At 42.0% G+C, this 16,465-nt stretch overlaps 1 protein-coding gene across 1 annotated transcript in view; it reads right to left on the reverse strand.

Moving 5' to 3' along the window:
• Positions 1-16,465, reverse strand: part of FAM168A (family with sequence similarity 168 member A) — a 370,456-nt gene that overhangs the window by 308,513 nt on the left and 45,478 nt on the right. The gene's annotated exons all lie outside the window — the stretch shown is intronic.

Genomic DNA, 16,465 nt, shown 5'->3' on the forward strand with positions numbered 1-16,465 from the left:
CAACGTATACAAAGTTCATGGTGTGGTTACAACGTATACAAAGTTCATGGTGTGGTTACAACGTATACAAACTAGAAGTGCTGTACCACAAGCGCAAAGCTGGAGATCTCACTGTGCGAATACAGAAAAGGCTCAACAAAAACGAGCACCAGATCAGCATAGCGCCTAAAACGGGGACCTAACAGCTGCCATTGTGACAACAGCTTCTTGGTTTCTCTAAAGCAACGTTATCTGCCATTACCCTCTGTGTGTGAGGGAGATACCGGTCTCTCTTTGTTTACATCTCAAGTCAATAGCTGAATTTGATCTCAAATTAAATGTTCAAAGCATATTTCAATACTCATATTTGGATATCAACAGCATTTTAAAAAAACATCAGAGGCACTTTTAAATATGCGATAAAACACAAAAAAAAAAAATATTGCCATTTATTCTAGAAAGACAAACGGCCTTATGATCCAAGGCTGTCCCCTATCACAAGATTATCTAAGAAGTCTCGTCAGTACTGGGAGATCCTTCAAATAATTGATATGCAGGGTTCTGTATAAGAAGGGGAAGCACATACATAGCAATATAAACAAAGTGCGTGATTTCTCTCCGTGCCAGCAAGTTTTGGATCATTGGGCCCATAGGGTGGTACAAGAATGTCAGGGGAAACATTTAAATTGGATAATGAAGACTTTTACTTGTCCTTAAAGGGACATAAAACCCAAATTCTTTCTTTCATGATTCAGATAGAACATACAATTTTAAACAACTTTTCAATTTATTTCTATTATACTTCGTTTTCTTGTTATTAATTGTGGAAAAGCAGGAAGTAAGCTCAGGAGAGTGCATGTGTCTGCAGAACTATATGGCAGCAGTTTTGCAGCAATGTTATACATTAGCAAGAGAACTAGAGGGCAGCACTATTTCCTGTCATGTAGTACTAATGTTATACATCAGCAAGAGCACTAGAGGGCAGCACTATTTCCTGTCATGTAGTACTAATGTTGTACATTAGCAAGATCACTAGATGGTAGCACTATTTCCTGTCATGTAGTACTAATGTTATACATCAGCAATAGCACTAGATGGCAGCACTATTTCCTGTCATATAGTACTAATGTTATACATCAGCAAGAGCACTAGATGGCAGTACTATTTCCTGTCATGTAGTACTAATGTTATACATTAGCAAGAGCACTAGATGGCAGCACTATTTCCTGTCATGTAGTACTAATGTTATACATTAGCAAGAGCACTAGATGGCAGCACTATTTCCTGTCATGTAGTACTAATGTTATACATCAGCAAGAGCACAAGAGGGCAGCACTATTTCCTGTCATGTAGTACTAATGTTATACATCAGCAAGAGCACTAGATGGCAGCACTATTTCCTGTCATGTAGTACTAATGTTATACATTAACAAGAGCACTAGATGGCAGCACTATTTCCTGTCATGTAGTACTAATGTTATACATTAACAAGAGCACTAGATGGCAGCACTATTTCCTGACATGTAGTACTAATGTTATACATTAACAAGAGCATTAGATGGCAGCACTATTTCCTGTCATATACTACTAATGTTATACATTAGCAAGAGCACTAGATGGCAGCACTATTTCCTGTCATGTAGTACTAATGTTATATATTAGCAAGAGCACTAGAGGGCAGCACTATTTCCTGTCATGTAGTACTAATGTTATACATTAGCAAGAGCACTAGATGGCAGCACTATTTCATGTCATGTAGTACTAATGTTATATATTAGCAAGAGCACTAGATGGCAGCACTATTTCCTGTCATGTAGTACTAATGTTATATATCAGCAAGAGCACTAGATGGCAGCACTATTTCCTGTCATGTAGTACTAATGTTATACATTAACAAGAGCACTAGAGGGCAGCACTATTTCCTGTCATGTAGAACTAATGTTATACATTAGCAAGAGCACTAGATGGCAGCACTATTTCCTGTCATGTAGTACTAATGTTATATATCAGCAAGAGCACTAGATGGCAGCACTATTTCCTGTCATGTAGTACTAATGTTATACATTAACAAGAGCATTAGATGGCAGCACTATTTCCTGTCATGTAGTACTAATGTTATACATTAGCAAGAGCACTAGATGGCAGCACTATTTCCTGTCATGTAGTACTAATGTTATACATTAGCAAGAGCACTAGATGGCAGCACTATTTCCTGTCATGTAGTACTAATGTTATACATTAGCAAGAGCACTAGATGGCAGCACTATTTCCTGTCATGTAGTACTAATGTTATACATTAGCAAGAGCACTAGATGGCAGCACTATTTCCTGTCATGTAGTACTAATGTTATACATTAGCAAGAGCACTAGAGGGCAGCACTATTTCCTGTCATGTAGTACTAATGTTATACATTAGCAAGAGCACTAGATGGCAGCACTATTTCCTGTCATGTAGTACTAATGTTATACATGAGCAAGAGCACTAGAGGGCAGCACTATTTCCTGTCATGTAGTACTAATGTTATACATTAGCAAGAGCACTAGAGGGCAGCACTATTTCCTGTCATGTAGTGCTTCAGACGTGCTCGTTTCCTATCTAGAGAACGACGCAAATTTGATAATAGAAGTAAATTGGAAACTTTAAAAAATTGTATTCTTTATCTGAGTCATGAAAAATTTTAACATTTATAAAAAGTTTCCTTTGTTAAATTGGATACCAAGTAAAAGTCGATAATGTAGTAAATCGAACCCCACAATACTAAAAAGAAAAGTACATTTTATTGCCCAAGCTTGTACACTGTGCACCTGTTCTAGAACAAATGTATAGTTCATGCAGCACTAAAAGTTGTACACCTGAAAGGACATCCAGTGACAACAAAATGGCTTTCTACGGAGTGAATTTTGATCGCCAAAAAGCAACATTTAACGTGAAAACACAAGAAAAGGAAATTTATGCTTACCTGATAAATTTATTTCTTTTACGATATGACGAGTCCTTACTTGTGGGATTTATCCTCCTGCTAACAGGAAGTGGCAAAGAGCACCACAGCAGAGCTGTATATATAGCTCCTCCCTTCCCTCCCAATCCAGTCATTCGACCGAAGTTAGGAAGAGAAAGGAAATGCCAAAGGTGCAGAGGTGACTAAAGTTTAAAAAAAATTAAAATATAGCCGTCTTAAAAATGACAGGGTGGGCCGTGGACTCGTCATATCGTAAAAGAAATACATTTATCAGGTAAGCATAAATTTCCTTTTCTTTTACAAAGATATGACGAGTCCATGGATTTCATCCTTACTTGTGGGATACCAATACCAAAGCTATAGGACACGGATGAAAGGGAGGGACAAGACAGGAACCTAAACGGAAGGCACCACTGCTTGAAGAACCTTTCTCCCAAAAACAGCCTCAGACGAAGCAAAATTATCAAATTTGGAAAATTTGGAAAAAGTATGAAGAGACGACCAAGTCGCAGCCTTGCAAATCTGTTCTACAGAAGCATCGTTTTTAAATGCCCATGAGGAAGCCACAGCCCTAGTAGAATGAGCCGTAATTCTTTAAGGAGGCTGCTTTTCAGCAGTCTCATATGCCAGGCGGATGATACACTTCAGCCAAAAAGAAAGAGAGGTAGCCGTAGCTTTCTGACCCCTACGCTTTCCAGAAAAAACAATGAATAATGAAGATGATTGACGGAAATCCTTAGTCGCCTACAAGTAAAACTTCAAGGCACGGACCACGTCCAAGTTATGCAACAGACGCTCCTTCTTAGAAGAAAGATTAGGACATAAAGAAGGAACAACAATTTCCTGATTAATATTCTTATTTGAAACAACCTTAGGAAGGAACCCAGGTTTGGTACGTAAAACCACCTTATCAGAATGAAAGATAAGATAAGGCGAGTCACATAGTAGTGCTGAAAGCTCAGAAACTCTATGAGCAGAAGAAATAGCAACCAAAAACAAAACTTTTCAAGATAACAACTTAATATCTATGGAATGCATGGGTTCAAACGGAACCCCTTGAAGAACACTAAGAACTAAATTCAAACTCCAGGGTGGAGCAATTGGTCTAAACACAGGCGTAATTCTGGTTAGAGACTGACAAAAAGACTGAACGTCTGGAACATCTGTGTAGCAAAATTGACAAAGCAGAAATTTGTCCCTTCAAGGAACTCGCTGATAACCCTTTCTACAATACTTCTTGGAGAAAAGACAGAATCCTGGGAATCCTAACCTTACTCCATGAGTAGCCTTTGGATTCACACCAAAAAAAGATATTTACGCCATATCTTATGATAGATCTTTCTAGTGACAGGCTTACGAGCCTGAATCAATGTAATGTGACCGCATCAGAGAATCCCCACTTAGATAAAATCAAGCGTTCAATCTCCAAGCAGTCAGCTGCAGAGAAATTAGATTTGGATGTTGGAAAGGACCTTGAATGAGAAGGTCCTGTCTCACTGGGAGTTTCCACGGAGGCAGAGAGGACATGTCCACTAGATCTGCTACCAAGTCCTGCGTGTCCACGCAGGCGCGATTAGAATTACTGAAGCTCTCTCCTGTTTGATCTGAGCAATCACCCGGGGAAGGAGAGGAAACGGTGGAAACACATAAGCCAGGTTGTATGACCAAGGCACTGCCAAGGCATCTACTAGTTCGGCCTGAGGATCCCTCGACCTGGATCCGTATCTTGGGAGCTTGGCATTCTGTTGAGACGCCATCAGATCCAATTCCGGTTTGCCCCATCGGAGAATCAGTGAGGCAAATACCTCCGGATGGAGTTCCCACTCTCCCGGATGAAAAGCCTGTCAACTTAAATAGTCCGCTTCCCAGTTGTCCACTCCTGGGATGTAGATTGCTGACAGATAACAAGAGTGGGTCTCTGCCCATTGAATTATCTTGGATACTTCTGTCATCGCTAAGGAACTCCTCGTTCCTCCCTGATCGTGATGTTGTCCGACTGGAATCTGATGAATTTGGCCGAAGCCAACTGAGGCCACGCCTGAAGCGCATTGAATATTGCTCTCAATTCCAAAATATTGATTGGAAGTAGAGACTCCAACTGAGTCCATACACCCTGAGCCTTCAGGGAATTCCAGACTGCACCCCAGCCCAGTAGACTGGCGTACATTGTCACTATTACCCACGAGGGTCTGCGGAAACACGTCCCCTGGGACAGATGATCCGGCGACAACCACCAAAGAAGAGATCTTCTGGTCTCTTGATCCAGATTTATCAGAGGAGATAAATTTGTATAGTCCCCATTCCACTGTCCGAGCATGCACCGTTGCAGTGGTCTGAGATGAAACCGAGCAAACGGAATGATGTCCATTGCCGCCACCATCAATCCAATTACCTCCATACACTGAGTCACTGATGGACGAGGATTGGACTGAAGGGCTCAACAAGTATTTAGAATTTTTTACTTTCTGACCTCCGTCAAAAAAATCTTCATTGCTATAAAATCTATCAGAGTTCCCAAGAAGAGAACATTTGTCTGGGGAATTAGTGAACTCTTTTCTAGGTTCACCTTCCAACCGTGAGTTCTCAGAAAGGACAACACTTTGTTAGATAAGTTGACGCCTGAATCAAGATATTGTCTAGATAAGGCGCCACTGCTATGCCCCACGGCCTGAGAACCGCCAGAAGGGACCCTAGAACCTTTGTGAAGATCCTGGGTGCTGTGGCCAACCCGAAGAGAAGAGCCACAAACTAAAAAATGTTTGTCCAGGAAGGCAAACCTTAGGTACTGATGATGATCCTTGTGAATAGGAATATGAAGGTATGCATCCTTCAGGACCACGGTAGTCATATATTGACCCTCCTGGATCATTGGTAAAATTGTTGTAATAGCCTCCATCTTGAACGATGGGACTCTGAGAAACTTGTTTAGACTCTTGAGATCTAAAAAATGGGTCTGAAAGTTCCCTCTTTTTTGGGAACCACGAAAAGATTTGAGTAAAACCCCTGCCCCTGTTCCAGTCTTGGAATGGGACAAATTACTCCCATAGTAGAGGTCTTTTACACAACTTAAGAACGCCTCTCTTTTTATCTGGTCTACAATAGTGAAATAAGAAATCTCCCCCTTGGGAGAAATTCTTTGAATTCCAGTTGATACCCATGGGTCACAATTTCCAGTGCCCAGGGGCCCTGAATATCACTTACCCAAGCCTGGGCAAAAGAGAGAAAGTCTGCCCCTACTAGATCCGGTCCCGGATCGGGGGCCGTCCCTTCATGCTGTTTTGGTAGCAGCAGCAGGCGTCTTGGGTTGTTTACCCTTGTTCCAAGCCTGATTGGGTCTCCAGACAGACTTGGCCTGAGCAAAATTCCCTTCCTGCTTTGTGGAGGAAGAGGAAGAAGAGGGTACTCCTTTAAAATTTCGAAAGGAAAGAAAATTATTTTGTTTACCCCTCATCTTAACAGACCTATCCTGAGGTAGAGCATGACCCTTACCCCCTTACCTATGTCAGAAATTATTTCCTTAGCTAGCTTGAGAGCCTTAATTCTATCTAAAATATCCTCTAAAGGGGTCTCAACCTTAAGAGACTCTTCCAGAGCATCAAACCAGAAAGCCGCAGCAGTAGTAACTGGAACAATGCAGGCTGTCGGTTGTAAAGGAAACCCCTGATGAATAAATAATTTCTTTAGAAGTGTCAGGTCTCCTGTCAGTCATTTCATAGCCCTTCCCGCTTTCTCTTTAAGAGTATCCTGCTTCCTGTAAACAAGTGCTTAGTATTGAAACTGCTTCCTAGCAGGTGTATGTGCAGTTGTTTCTTATGATACAAACCTAACAATCTCCTTTCTCTAAGCCACTTGGACATCTGAACTAAGGATTAAAACTCCTCTCTACTACTGCAGCATTTATTGTCCCTGCAGTTTCTGAAGCTACATTGGACCGCAACATATTTCACAGCACACCTTCCTATTACAAAATCTTGCGCTCCCTTCTTGCCACAACTCCACTGGCACTTAGTGGTTGTTTCCTGAGTACAAGTCAACTAACCAGAAGAAAACCAAAGCAATTACAAAGAGGAAAATTGGATTGTAAAACCAGAACTTAGCCACACACCCTTTTGTGACATCACTCTCTGTTCATTCAGCTTCAGTACAGCCTACTCTGATTCAGTGTGTCAGCAGCCTGTCAGCAAGTCTGAATAGGATTGTTTCCATCTCTACACTATCTGATAGAAGGTAACACCTTGCCTGAACTAACTAACAGAGACTTTGTTTACTATAACACCAGAGCCTTTGTGTTGTTACATTGTGCCCAGATTAACTTTAACCTTTAATAACTTTTCACTGATAGTTAATCTGTATTCATCCACATTGAATACAGAAACTCAGGTGGAACAAACTCATTTTATGCAACACTGCAATTGAGATCCAAAACTATATTCATAATTGTAACAGAGTAAACACAGAATATCACAAGAAGACCCTCTAACTTCTTATCCATAGGGTCTTTGAAAGCACAACTGTCCTCAATAGGAATAGTTGTACGCTTAGCCAGGGTAGATATAGCTCCCTCCACCTTAGGGACAGTTTGCCAAGAGTCCCGAATGGTGTCTGATATGGGATACATTTTCTTAAAATTAGGAGGAGGAGAGAACGGTATACCCGGTCTGTCCCACTCCTTCTTTATAATCTCTGATATTCTCTTAGGAACCGGAAAAACATCAGTGTAAGCGGGAACTTCCAGATATTTGTCCATTTTACACAATTTCTCTGGTGGTACCATAATAGGGTCACAGTCATCCAGAGTTGCTAAAACATCCCTAAGTAACAGGTGGGGGTGTTCAAGCTTAAATTTAAATGTAGCCACCAATCGGCGAGCGCTGCCCATTGTGCTGAACCAAAAATGGGCCCGGCTCCTAAGCTTTCACTCCTGCTATTCATATAAAGATCCCAAGATTACAACGAAAAATTGAAAATAGGAGTAAATTAGAAAGTTGCTTAGAATTGCATGTTCTATCTGAACCATGAAATAATAAATTTGAGTTCAGTATCCCATTAAAGGGACAGTCTAGTCCAAAATAAACTTTCATGATTCAGATAGAGAATGTAATTTTAAACAATTTTCCAATTTACTTTTATCACCAATTTTGCTTTGTTCTCTTGGCATTCTTATTTGAAAGCTAAACCTAGGAGGTTCATATGCTAATTTCTAGGCCCTTGAAGGCCGCCTCTTCTCTCAGGGCATTTTTACAGTTTTTCACCACTAGAGCGTGTTAGTTCATGTTTGTCATATAGATAACACTGTGCTCACGCACGAGGAAATCCAGTGAGCCTGGTGTAGACTGTCCCTTTAACCACAATAGCATATCCTATTTGCAGCTTTATCAGGTTCTACAGAGATTTTCTTTAGTATATTTAACCTGCTGTGGCCACAATATCAGACTTCAGCATCTTAATGAACTGAGCACTGATAAAGCACGTCAATACTACATTTCCTTCTCCTTCAATGATGATAAGGTAATGCTTGATTATTTAAGTCTGTGCAGCAAAATGCTTTATAGGTGAAGCTATAGGAAGAGTTTTCCACTAAGTATACAAAATGTAAATAAAGTTGTCACTCAACTGCTTTGGAGCCAGGATACAGGGTATGAGATAACCTTGTTGGAGTGCTGTGAATACCAATAGGTTATGCAGCACCAAATAGAGGAAATGCGGAGATCATACTGTATGATTATATTATTGAGAAGGAGGTAAGTTAAAATATAAAAAAGATGTTTTTTAATAATAGAAAAGACAGCTACTAAACTCACCGTAGTGACCATACTAACCAATACACAATACAGGGATTCATTTTAAACCATTTAATATTTATTTTGCAGTTAAAGGGACATGAAACCCACATTTTTTTCATGATTTAGAAAGAGCATGCAATTTTAAACAACTTTCTAATTTACATCTATTATCTAATTTGTTTCATTCTATTGATATTCGTTGCTGAAACGCATATCTAGATAGTCTCAGTAGCTGCTGATTGGGGTTCCTGAACATAAAAGCCTTGTGTGATTGGCTCACTCATGTGCATTGCTTTTTCTTCAACTAAGAATATCTAAATAATGAAGCAAAATAAATAATAGAATTAAATTGTAATGTTGTTTAAATTTGTATTCTCTATCTGAAAAATGACAGAAAATTTTAGGGTTTAGTGTTTCTTTAAGCTCATTGGGGGCATTTCATAAACCTACCTACGTAGCATATTTGCTGCAAGGGTATACAAGGGGAAAAAATGCCTGCCCCCAGCTTGGACATGTCTAAATCAGATCACGGAGTTAAGCAGTAAATTATCCTTAACTTAACCCACTATGAAATCAGAACATCATGTGACCTCTCACTAAGGTTGCCATCTCAGCCATGTTTTCCTGGAGACTTATAAGTTACATATGCTGCTGGGTGTCCAGAAACACAATACATATTCCTTCCTGCACACCCTGCAGCATGTGTAACTCATATGTATTGTGTTTCTGGACAGCACTATTCATATATTTCTCCCTGCACACCCTGCAGCATGTGTAACTCATAAGTTTCCAGGAAAACATGGCTTAGGTGACAACCCTACGTCTCACTGAGGAGTCACATGACAATCTAATTTCTAAACTCATTATACTAAGAGGGGGCACTAAAGCTCTTCCTTTATAGCAAAAATTAAATACATCAAAGAAACCCTTAATGTTAAAGAAAAGATACTGCTCACATTATGGGCTTGATTAGCAAGCGTCGGCGGAGAGGGGCGTACATATGCGTCCCTTTCCGCCGCAGCTCACCTCTGGTGGGCAGAAGTCCGTTGGCGGAATTCAGCATTGCACAAGAGTGCTATTTTGCACTCTTGTGCAACACCACCCCCTGCCTGCGCACAGCCAATCACACGCGGGCAGAAGCTGCCAATCTCCCCGGTCGAACGAGACCTGGGAGATTGAAATTCTTCACCTAAGAGGCTAGGAAGCTGCTTGATAAATACTGACTGCAGGTTCTAAAGTGAGAACCTGCAGTCGTAATGCGGCGAACGGCTTGATTAGAGTCCCATTTCTTCTACTTTAAGGTATAGAAAGGTCAAAATTGATGTCTATGGGTGCATTTAAAATTTCATCAAACATTTTTGTAATATACAGTACTTTCATTAGCAAAAAATGCTTTTAGTAAGTTATTACTATTTTTCAGTGGCATACGCACATATGCCGAGAAGACATGTACACCAGTATTTAAACACCACACCTTCTCAGAGAGTAAGTAGTAGCTTGCATGGCACAAATTAAAGTGAAGGTAAATTTAGATGATAAAGTGCTCGGTTTTTAAAAATCCGATTAAAAACAAGGGCACTTTAATTCATAAAAATTTACATTGCACTTGTGTTGTGCAAATACTTACCCGTTAATCTTGACAGCCGCTCCAGCGATTCCCCCGGTCGTCGCAAGCCTCTTCATACTTCAGAAATGACGGATCGTCATCCTCCAATCACGGCTTCCCCCCCGGGGGAATCAGTGTCTGATTCAACTCCGTGATTGGAGGAAGCCGGATTCCTCATTTTAGACCCAGGAAGAGGCTTTGTGACAGGTGGGTGAAGCGATGCAGCGGATATCAAGATTAAAAGGTAAGTATTTTCACAACACAAGTGAAATGTAAATTTTGATGGCAATTTCATGGCAACACACACCACCACCAGCTCTCTGAACAGGCATCATGTTTGAATTCCAGCCCTCTAGTCACACGTAGCATATGTGCATATGTCACTGAAAAGCATTTGTGCTAACTGAAGTATATTGCAAAAATGCTTCTTTTTTAAATACAAAAGTACAGATAGGGGGGCCTAATCATTATTAAAAACCTTCAAAAAAAAAAGTCTTTATATAACATATAGAAATCAAAGTTCATATAATGATAATTCATTTCAAAAAGCCTTGTGTGGATCTTGCAGTCGACAAGCCCAGGCAGCTTACTTACCAGACACAGAGGCGCCCCAAGGCCAAGCACAGTCTCACACACAGCAGTTGCACTTGCAGTTTGTATTGCACCAAGGTGAAGGTTCTAAACAGGCAGTCTGGATCCTCTCAAACGTCCAGCAGACTGAAGTTTTACTGATGGTGATTTGCGGGATCAGTCTGCTGGACGACAGAGGATCCACACTGCCTGTTTAGAACCTTCACCTTGGTGCAATACAAACTGCAAGTGCATCTACTGTGTGTGTTTCTTTACTCATCATGGTGAGGCTGTATGTGCCTATGTGGCGCCCCTGTGTCGGTTTGTCTTTTTAAAATAAAAACTCACAAACATTTAAATCTTGACCGTTCTGTCCCTTTAAAGGTCGCATGCCCCTCTTGATTATCATATGGTAGTAATGTGCAAATCTAGATCATATGGTAGTCACATGACCCTCTTAATATCATATGGTAGTCACATGACCCTCTCAGTATGTGCTGTAAAAATTTAAATTACTTTCTGCCGTATTAAAACTGTGGGTGGGTTTTAAAACTATAAACAGTTTTCTCCTCAGGAACTATTTAAAGTGAAGGTAAAATTTCATGAATGAAAGCCTGTTTTTTTAAAATACTATTAAAAACAGGGTCACTTTCATTCATCAAAGTTTAGAAAGCAGCAGTTTTGATTAAAAACGTACCTTTGTTTTTTTTCACAGCCAGAGCAGCTTCCCCCACCCTGGAGATCCTCTATTCACGGCTTCCTCCAATCACGGCATGGCCTCAGGCAATGACTACCCTGGGGGAAAAGCCATGATTGGAGGAAGCTGGATTAGTCATTGCCAACATGTGAAGAGAGGATCTCTGGGAGGGGGAAGCTGCTCCGGCTGTGAAGAGAAGAAAAGTACGTTTTTAATCAAATGGCTGCTTTATGAACTTTGATGAATGAAAGTGGCCCTGTTTTTAATAGTATTTTTAAAAAACGGGCTTTCATTCATCAAAGTTTACCTTTACTTTTCACACCACCCTATCTGATTATACTGACCAACCAGCTAAAAGGTAAAGCTAAAAACAGAATTTATGTTTACCTGATAAATTTCTTTCTCCAACGGTGTGTCCGGTCCACGGCGTCATCCTTACTTGTGGGATATTCTCTTCCCCAACAGGAAATGGCAAAGAGCCCAGCAAAGCTGGTCACATGATCCCTCCTAGGCTCCGCCTACCCCAGTCATTCGACCGACGTTAAGGAGGAATAATAGCATAGGAGAAACCATATGGTACCGTGGTGACTGTAGTTAAAGAAAATAAATTATCAGACCTGATTAAAAAACCAGGGCGGGCCGTGGACCGGACACACCGTTGGAGAAAGAAATTTATCAGGTAAACATAAATTCTGTTTTCTCCAACATAGGTGTGTCCGGTCCACGGCGTCATCCTTACTTGTGGGAACCAATACCAAAGCTTTAGGACACGGATGAAGGGAGGGAGCAAATCAGGTCACCTAAATGGAAGGCACCACGGCTTGCAAAACCTTTCTCCCAAAAATAGCCTCAGAAGAAGCAAAAGTATCAAACTTGTAAAATTTGGTAAAAGTGTGCAGTGAAGACCAAGTCGCTGCCCTACATATCTGATCAACAGAAGCCTCGTTCTTGAAGGCCCATGTGGAAGCCACAGCCCTAGTGGAATGAGCTGTGATTCTTTCGGGAGGCTGCCGTCCGGCAGTCTCGTAAGCCAATCTGATGATGCTTTTAATCCAAAAAGAGAGAGAGGTAGAAGTTGCTTTTTGACCTCTCCTTTTACCTGAATAAACAACAAACAAGGAAGATGTTTGTCTAAAATCCTTTGTAGCATCTAAATAGAATTTTAGAGCGCGAACAACATCCAAATTGTGTAACAAGCGTTCCTTCTTTGAAACTGGTTTCGGACACAGAGAAGGTACGATAATCTCCTGGTTAATGTTTTTGTTAGAAACAACTTTTGGAAGAAAACCAGGTTTAGTACGTAAAACCACCTTATCTGCATGGAACACCAGATAAGGAGGAGAACACTGCAGAGCAGATAATTCTGAAACTCTTCTAGCAGAAGAAATTGCAACTAAAAACAAAACTTTCCAAGATAATAACTTAATATCAACGGAATGTAAGGGTTCAAACGGAACCCCCTGAAGAACTGAAAGAACTAAATTGAGACTCCAAGGAGGAGTCAAAGGTTTGTAAACAGGCTTGATTCTAACCAGAGCCTGAACAAAGGCTTGAACATCTGGCACAGCTGCCAGTTTTTTGTGAAGTAACACCGACAAGGCAGAAATCTGTCCCTTCAGGGAACTTGCCGATAATCCTTTTTCCAATCCTTCTTGAAGGAAGGATAGAATCCTAGGAATCTTAACCTTGTCCCAAGGGAATCCCTTAGATTCACACCAACAGATATATTTTTTCCAAATTTTGTGGTAAATCTTTCTAGTTACAGGCTTTCTGGCCTGAACAAGAGTATCGATAACAGAATCTGAGAAACCTCGCTTCGATAAAATCAAGCGTTCAATCTCCAAGCAGTCAGCTGGAGTGAAACCAGATTCGGATGTTCGAACGGACCCTGAACAAGAAGGTCTCGTCTCAAAGGTAGCTTCCAAGGTGGAGCCGATGACATATTCACCAGATCTGCATACCAAGTCCTGCGTGGCCACGCAGGAGCTATCAAGATCACCGACGCCCTCTCCTGATTGATCCTGGCTACCAGCCTGGGGATGAGAGGGAACGGCGGGAACACATAAGCTAGTTTGAAGGTCCAAGGTGCTACTAGTGCATCCACTAGAGCCGCCTTGGGATCCCTGGATCTGGACCCGTAGCAAGGAACTTTGAAGTTCTGACGAGAGGCCATCAGATCCATGTCTGGAATGCCCCATAGTTGAGTGACTTGGGCAAAGATTTCCGGATGGAGTTCCCACTCCCCCGGATGCAATGTCTGACGACTCAGAAAATCCGCTTCCCAATTTTCCACTCCCGGGATGTGGATAGCAGACAGGTGGCAGGAGTGAGACTCCGCCCATAGAATGATCTTGGTCACTTCTTCCATCGCTAGGGAACTCCTTGTTCCCCCCTGATGGTTGATGTACGCAACAGTCGTCATGTTGTCTGATTGAAACCGTATAAACTTGGTCCTCGCTAGCTGAGGCCAAGCCTTGAGAGCATTGAATATCGCTCTCAGTTCCAGAATATTTATCGGTAGAAGAGATTCTTCCCGAGACCAAAGACCCTGAGCTTTCAGGGATCCCCAGACCGCGCCCCAGCCCATCAGACTGGCGTCGGTCGTGACAATGACCCACTCTGGTCTGCGGAATGTCATCCCTCGTGACAGGTTGTCCAGGGACAGCCACCAACGGAGTGAGTCTCTGGTCCTCTGATTTACTTGTATCTTTGGAGATAAGTCTGTATAGTCCCCATTCCACTGACTGAGCATGCACAGTTGTAATGGTCTTAGATGAATGCGCGCAAAAGGAACTATGTCCATTGCCGCTACCATCAACCCGATCACTTCCATGCACTGAGCTACGGAAGGAAGAGGAACGGAATGAAGAATTCGACAAGAGTCCAGAAGTTTTGTCTTTCTGGCCTCTGTTAGAAAAATCCTCATTTCTGAGGAGTCTATAATTGTTCCCAAGAAGGGAACCCTTGTTGACGGGGATAGAGAACTCTTTTCCACGTTCACTTTCCAGCCGTGAGATCTGAGAAAGGCCAGGACGATGTCCGTGTGAGCCTTTGCTCGAGGGAGGGACGACGCTTTAATCAGAATGTCGTCCAGGTAAGGTACTACCGCAATGCCCCTTGGTCTTAGCACCGCTAGAAGGGACCCTAGTACCTTTGTGAAAATCCTTGGAGCAGTGGCTAATCCGAAAGGAAGCGCCACGAACTGGTAATGTTTGTCTAGGAATGCAAACCTTAGGAACCGATGATGTTCCTTGTGGATAGGAATATGTAGATACGCATCCTTTAAATCCACCGTGGACATGAATTGACCTTCCTGGATGGAAGGAAGGATAGTTCGAATGGTTTCCATCTTGAACGATGGGACCTTGAGAAATTTGTTTAAGATCTTGAGATCTAGGATTGGTCTGAACGTTCCCTCTTTTTTGGGAACTATGAACAGATTGGAGTAGAACCCCATCCCTTGTTCTCTCAATGGAACAGGATGAATCACTCCCATTTTTAACAGGTCTTCTACACAATGTAAGAACGCCTGTCTTTTTATGTGGTCTGAAGACAACTGAGACCTGTGGAACCTCCCCCTTGGGGGAAGTCCCTTGAATTCCAGAAGATAACCCTGGGAGACTATTTCTAGCGCCCAAGGATCCAGAACATCTCTTGCCCAAGCCTGAGCGAAGAGAGAGAGTCTGCCCCCCACCAGATCCGGTCCCGGATCGGGGGCCAATATTTCATGCTGTCTTGGTAGCAGTGGCAGGTTTCTTGGCCTGCTTTCCCTTGTTCCAGCCTTGCATTGGTCTCCAAGCTGGCTTGGCCTGAGAAGTATTACCCTCTTGCTTAGAGGACGTAGCACCTTGGGCTGGTCCGTTTTTACGAAAGGGACGAAAATTAGGTCTATTTTTTGCCTTGAAAGGCCGATCCTGAGGAAGGGCATGGCCCTTACCCCCAGTGATATCAGAGATAATCTCTTTCAAGTCAGGACCAAACAGCGTTTTCCCCTTGAAAGGAATGTTTAGTAGCTTGTTCTTGGAAGACGCATCAGCCGACCAAGATTTCAACCAAAGCGCTCTGCGCGCCACAATAGCAAACCCAGAATTCTTAGCCGCTAACTTAGCCAATTGCAAAGAGGCGTCTAGAGTGAAAGAATTAGCCAATTTGAGAGCATTGACTCTGTCCATAATCTCCTCATAAGGAGGAGAGTCACTATCGAGCACCTTAATCAGTTCATCAAACCAGAAATATGCGGCTGTAGTGACAGGGACAATGCATGAAATGGGTTGTAGAAGGTAACCCTGCTGAACAAACATCTTTTTAAGCAAACCTTCTAATTTTTTATCCATAGGATCTTTGAAAGCACAACTATCCTCTATGGGAATAGTGGTGCGTTTGTTTAAAGTAGAAACCGCTCCCTCGACCTTTGGGACTGACTGCCATAAGTCCTTTCTGGGGTCGACCATAGGAAACAATTTTTTAAATATGGGGGGAGGGACGAAAGGAATACCGGGCCTTTCCCATTCTTTATTAACAATGTCCGCCACCCGCTTGGGTATAGGAAAAGCTTCTGGGAGCCCCGGCACCTCTAGGAACTTGTCCATTTTACATAGTTTCTCTGGGATGACCAAATTTTCACAATCATCCAGAGTGGATAATACCTCCTTAAGCAAAATGCGGAGATGTTCCAATTTAAATTTAAAAGTAATCACATCAGATTCAGCCTGCTGAGAAATGTTCCCTAAATCAGTAATTACTCCCTCAGACAAAACCTCCCTGGCCCCCTCAGATTGGGTTAGGGGCCCTTCAGAGATATTAATATCAGCGTCGTCATGCTCTTCAGTAACTAAAACAGAGCATCCACGCTTACGCTGACAAGGGTTCA

Source organism: Bombina bombina, chromosome 3 (assembly GCF_027579735.1).
Source record: "Bombina bombina isolate aBomBom1 chromosome 3, aBomBom1.pri, whole genome shotgun sequence".
Lineage (NCBI taxonomy): Eukaryota > Metazoa > Chordata > Amphibia > Anura > Bombinatoridae > Bombina > Bombina bombina.